The following is a 6000-nucleotide window of genomic DNA, read 5'->3' on the forward strand; positions in this document are numbered from 1 at the left end:
GGGGTGGGGCCATGCTACTAAAGCTCCAGGGAAGGAGTTGGACAAGCAGCTGTGGCCATCTTAGAGCCCCCTTGGAATGGGACCAGCCCCTCCACCCTCATCCGCATCTGCTGTTGAGGCTGCTGGAAAATTGTCATCCATAATAAACACACGCACCCGTGATGAGATGTGAACAGGTCCTCAGCAGGCATCTTTGGGTAGCGTACAGCCCACCCAGCCATGCCAGCCTCTGCTCACATGTGAGATGTGTCCCCATGAAACTGCCCAGAGGCACACATCTGTCCCTCCACCTGCTGGCGTGCCGTGTTCCACGCCGATACGCATAACTCACACACAAGTGGACGCCTCCCCGGCCATCAGCATTGTCCCTGTGCCCGTCAAGACACCTGTGCCCTGCAGCCCTCATCGGTTCCTTGGTGTTCACTGGCACACCCTGCTCCTGCTCCTCCAAGGCCCAGGCAGGCCCAGACATGGGATACACGCTGCTCTCTTCATGCCTGCAGGAGGGCGGAGCTGGACGAGGAGCTGCCTTGGTTCTGTCCAGCCCAGGCCAGCCCTTTCCCCTGCCATCAAGCCTGCAGGAACACACAGGGCCAGAGCTGGGGGGAAGAGGCAGGCAGGGCTATGATCCCTGACATAGGAAGGCGGGGGTATCAGTGTCCTAGGGCACAAGTTTTTTCTCTCTCAGTCCTGAGTGCCACAAGTCCAAAATCTAGGTTGACACCTGTGCTTTCTCTGAAACCTGTTGAGAAGAGCCCGTCTTTGCCGCTTCCGGGTTCTGGGGCTCCAGGCCTCCTCGGCTAAGGGCAGTGTCTGCCTCAGTCTCCCTGTCACCTTCCTCCCTGTGTGTCTCACTGTTCTGTCTTTTCAAAGCGAACTCAGCCGTGGATGCCGGGGCCACTCAGAAAGCCGTGGATACAGGGGCCACTCAGAAAGCCGTGGATACAGGGGCCACTCAGAAAGCCGTGGATACCGGGGCCACTCAGAAAGCCGTGGATACAGGGGCCACTCAGAAAGCCGTGGATACCGGGGCCACTCAGAAAGCCGTGGATACCGGGGCCACTCAGAAAGCCGTGGATACAGGGGCCACTCAGAAAGCCGTGGATACAGGGGCCACTCAGAAAGCCGTGGATACAGGGGCCACTCAGAAAGCCGTGGATACCGGGGCCACTCAGAAAGCCTGGGATGCCCTAGCCTGGGACGACCTCATCAACCCGGGAGGTCCCTTTTTCCAAGCAGGGTAACAATCCCCAGGTCTAGGCATTTGGAGATAAGGTATCTTTTTTTTTTTTTGAGGGAACACCATTCAACCTACTGCAGAGGGTAGGAAGGGGTGCATTTGGAGCCAGCGGGACTGGAGGGGACCCGGCTGGGGGTCAGACCTGCAGGGTGAGGCAGGAACTCGGAGTCATCCTGACTTCCGGCCTGTCCCTGGCCCGGAACCCTGGGCTTCTCCCCTCCAAGCCTCTGCCCATCTGCCTGTCCCCAGTCATGCCCTGTCCCAAAGCCTTGGGCCTCCTCAGGGGTCCCACAGGTTCCTAAGGGTTCCTTCCAGATCCACACAGTCCAGGCCTTGCTGACCCCCTACAGAACCAATCAGGCTCCTCACTCCTTCCCCTCCCACAGGGGGCCACCCCCGACTACACCCTGCGCTTGAATTCCGATACTCAGGCTTCATACTCCTGAGGTCCCAGGCAGTCAGACACCTCCCTGGAGCCCTGCACTTAGCCACCTGGGCAGCAGATTTGAAGGAAGAAGTGAAATGGCCGGGATGGTGGAAAGAGGGAGGAGGGGCCCATGCCGGTTTGTGGCCGCTGGTGGGTCCAGCCCAGGCCTCTGTAAACTCGAGAGGGCGAGGGGTGGGGCGGTGAGCTGGGGTCAGGAGGGCTGCAGGAGGCAGCCAGGGTGGCTGAGGCTGCGGAGATATCGGGGAGCTCTTGCTTTGGAGGGGAACCCCAGCCCTAACTCTCCAGACGGGACTGTGGAGAACAAAAGGGGACCGGGCACCTCTCTGCCTGACTAGGGATCCCAGTGACCCATGGTTCTGCCTCGGAGCGGCTGAGAAGGGAGTGTAAAGAGCCCGGCCCAGGACCATGCTTCCCTCGGCTGCCTCCTTGGGGCTCCACCAGGAGGGCTGAAACGGTCCTTCCCTTTGGCTTCTGCCTTTCCAATGCCCGGACAGAACGGAGCAGAGGACGGGGCCAAGCAGCCCAGGGCCCTGAGCCCCGTGCAGTGGGCCCTCACGACGAGAGAGTTCACAAACTAGGCAGAGCCGGAGCCCCTCCCTGCCAGGCAGACCGCCCCGGAGAGGGTGCAGGAGACGCGTGCACTAGGTGGTCGCGAGCGCACCGCCCGTGCTACGCGTGCCGGAGCCCGGCGATCCAAGGAAGTGCCCAGCTCGTGGGGGACCGGGGTGGGGGGGTGGGGCGGAGGGTGCGTAGGCACCCGGGCCTTTCCACCCTGGGCAGGCGGGGGAGCGCCTCGGGTCGTACCACCCGCCGGCGGGGGAGCCGCCCCGCGCCGGGCAGCCTCCGAGCGCCGCAAGCCCCGCCCGGCAGGTGGCGGCCCCGCCCCGAGGCCGACGTGCGGAAAGGAACGCGCCGGCCTCGCCCGCGAGGGGCCGCTCGGCGGTGGGCGCGGCGTCCCGTCCCCGGCTCGCGTCCACTGGCTGCGGCCCGGCAGGGCGGGCCCGGCTCGGCCGACCATTGGTCGCGAGACCTGGGTATTTGCATACGGGCCGGGCGCGGGGTTCCGGGCTGGCGGGGGCGCGAGGGGGCCGCGGCCGCCGCCGAAGTTGGGCCGAGAGCCGGCGACGGCCCCGCTCAGGGTCGCAGGTGACGCGCGAGGGGTCCTAGGCTCGCGGGCGGGAACTTGGGCCGGGCAGGGGCGGCGGGCTCGGACCGCCAAGTTGGACGGGAGGGGAGGCGGGGGTCGTGGGTGGGGGACGACTCCTCCGCCCGCACGGCGGTCCCTCCAGGCGCAGGGCAGCCACTGCCCACCGCACACTGCGCTGCTCCGGACCCACTGTGCGTGTGACAGCGGCTGATCTGCCCCTGGGCAGCGCGACCGCCCCGCCCCCTCTGTGACCCTGTGGGGCAGGGGACGGCCACGTCGGGTCAGAGGGAGCGTGCCGAGGCGGGTGGTAGGCCAGGGCGCTGCGCGGACTAGGTGGGCCTGTCTGCGCCCAGCAGTGGGCCGGGTGGGGAAAACGGGACATTCAGAGGCCTTTGCTGCCCTTCGTATGCGGGGCCTTGGGCCGGACCAGACGCCCTCTTGGAGGGAACTCTCTTCTCCCTGTGTGTCTTAGGATGCCAAGGTATGCAGGGCTCCTGGGACAGTCTTCCTGATGTCGCCAGGCTGAAGGCAGCCCTGGGCAGACACCGGTGTCCTTGTCGGACCCTTGGACGTCAGGACAGGACCTCCTGAACTAGCCTCTCGAGGGCCGCCTCCAGGAACTCTCTTGAGGAAGACAGTGGCAGATTTGGCTTTCCTGTGCCCTCTGCCGTGGCAGTGAGGCCACTGATGCCCACAGACACGCCCTCCCAGGGGTGTGGGCTCCTGGAGGCCTGTCCTCCTTGTTGGGTGTTCCTGAATTCACCGTGAAAGTCTTATGGTCGTGGAGCAGTCCCAGAACAGCCTCTGGGCCTGCAGATGCCACAGCGGCAGGTTCTATCCCCTCTCCCAGGCAGTCTGGAGGGGAGCCCCACTTAGTTGGGCCCTTGTGTGGACTTGGACACCCCCAGGAGGGACCCTACCCTAGTCAGCGGTTGATATGGTGTGATGAGTGTCACACCCAGCAGGCTTGGCAGGCCAGGCTCTGCAGGCCAGGCTCTGCAGGTGGCAGGGAGGCTGTCAGCAGCTTTAGGGTTGAGAACCAACAGTGTGGATTCGCTGCCACTGGCCCGAGACCCTCTGTGAACCAGCCCCTGAAGGGTCAAGTAGGAATCTGAGGCCAGGCAGGGCACCGGTGCCTTCCCCCAAAACACAGTCTGACCTCAGAGCAACCCCGAGGAGGGCTGCCCTGCACTCACACTGGGCAGTGCGCTGCCCTGCCTTCCCCTGGCTTGAGGGGAGCTAAAGAAGAGGGCAACAGAGGATAAGATGGTTGGATGGCATCAGTGACTCAATGGACATGAGTTTGAGCAAGCTCCAGGAGATGGTGAAGGACAGAGGAGCCTGGCTTGCTGTGGTTCCTGGGGTCGCAGAGATTCAGACACTGCTGAGCGACTGAACGACCACTGGCCTTTCCTCCCCTCAGCACACCCCACAGCGTTGTTTTCAAAGTACAGTTTAAAACTCAAAAGTAAACTTTTCAGCAACTCAAACATTTGCTTAGTGATCTGAAGCACTTCAGGCAACTTGAGGGGGGCCGCGTTTTGTTCACTTGGAGAAGGTTCTGCCCCTTTCCCACCCCAGAATGGGCGTTTTGTTCACTTGGAGAAGGTTCTGCCCCTTTCCCACCCCAGAATGGGCGGGCTGCCTAAGGACCCCCTGTAAGCTGGAGACCGCTCTCAGGGTCCCCAGAGGCAGCCTGGGACCAGGCGCAGATCCCTGGCAGTGATTTCAGAAGGAATGGGTGTCCTTGAAAACAGACACAGACCAGGGGGCAAAAGCCCACCCAGGCCTGTGCCTGCTGTCCTCTGGGGAGTGGGGACGCGCAGGGTGCTGGGCAGGGCATAGGCTGGTCCGCCCCTTGCCCCCGTGTGTGGAGGGGAGTCCCTGGATGGCACCTGGCCTTGTGCCCTGCGGGCCTGTGTGCTCAGCTTGGGAGGTGAAAGGGCGCTAAGGCTCAGGGCTTGTGCCCGGAGGTCCATCCAACCCTGTGGATGCAGGTGGGGGATCCAGGTGAAGGGAGCAGGCCTCTCGACAGCCCCCAGTCCTCCCACCCAGCACGGGGCCTGAGCAGCCCATGCGTTCAGGGCTGCACCTTGTATGGCCTGTGCTTGACCCTAAGGAGAGTCACAGGTCAGGCAGGAGTGTGGACAGGCATGGGAATGGGTTGGGGGCTCCAAAGAGGAAACTGGGGTCAGAGCCTTTTCATCCCCAGGCCTGTACAGCCACTCCCGACCCTCCTCCAGCTCGGGTAGGAAGGGCCTGCTCCTGGTTCTTCCCACAAGCCAGGCACTTGGTGCTCTGCTTGTACTCAGTACTTCACGTCCCCTGCAGTCTGCCCCAAAGAATCAGGGAACACCAGGCCCGGCTCAGGGGCCACCCCAGGAGAAGGGTGAGTCTTCCCCAAAGTTGCGCACTCTCACACTAAGCAGGAAGACCCCTGTGATCTAGGCTGTCCCATCCTTTTCCTCAACGTGCGTAGCTACACCCAGGTCTCGGAGCCCCCCAGGTTCTCGTTGGCTCAGAGCTCGCCTCTCCCAACTGCAGCTCTCAGAGCTGGGAGCTGGTGGCCCACTCCAGAGCCAGGGCTGTGGTTCAGACCTCGCCCTGCCCCAATTTGAAGGCTGCAGGCATGCGGCTAAAGCTTCATGCCCGGCTGGGGAGAGGAGGTGGGGTGTTGGAAGGCAGGGCGGCACACCCTCCAGGGGCCAGCAAAGCTCCTGGGGCCTGGCAGACCCAGGAGTCCGGGGCCTGCCCCCGCAAGCTCTCAGGCTCAGGAAACCTGATGGACGGGTCTGGTGTGTCCTTGAATCCTCATATCCAGGAGCCACCCCAGAGGGCGCAGTGCTTCTTGCTGCTGGCGGGGAGCAGACCAGACAGGGAAGTCAGGCAAGGGAGGGGCCTAGACAGAAACCCAGGTCAGTGTCGAGGCTACTTCAGCCTCCCAGACCATCCGACCCCAGGCTGCCAAGGAGAGAAGCTACCCTGCCCCCAACAAGGAGAGGCCACTCCCCAAGGGTGGGTGGATACAGCTCCAGCTTTGGATTAAATAACCAGGGGTCCCTGGGAGACTTCCGTTTCGGGACCCTTAACTGTGGCTAGCCCCCGGCAGCTCAGCGGCTACTCAGAGACCCTGCAGACCCTGCCCAGTGCAGTCTCAAGACACGC

This window comes from Capra hircus, chromosome 29 (genome assembly GCF_001704415.2).
Source record: "Capra hircus breed San Clemente chromosome 29, ASM170441v1, whole genome shotgun sequence".
NCBI classification, from domain to species: Eukaryota; Metazoa; Chordata; class Mammalia; order Artiodactyla; family Bovidae; genus Capra; species Capra hircus.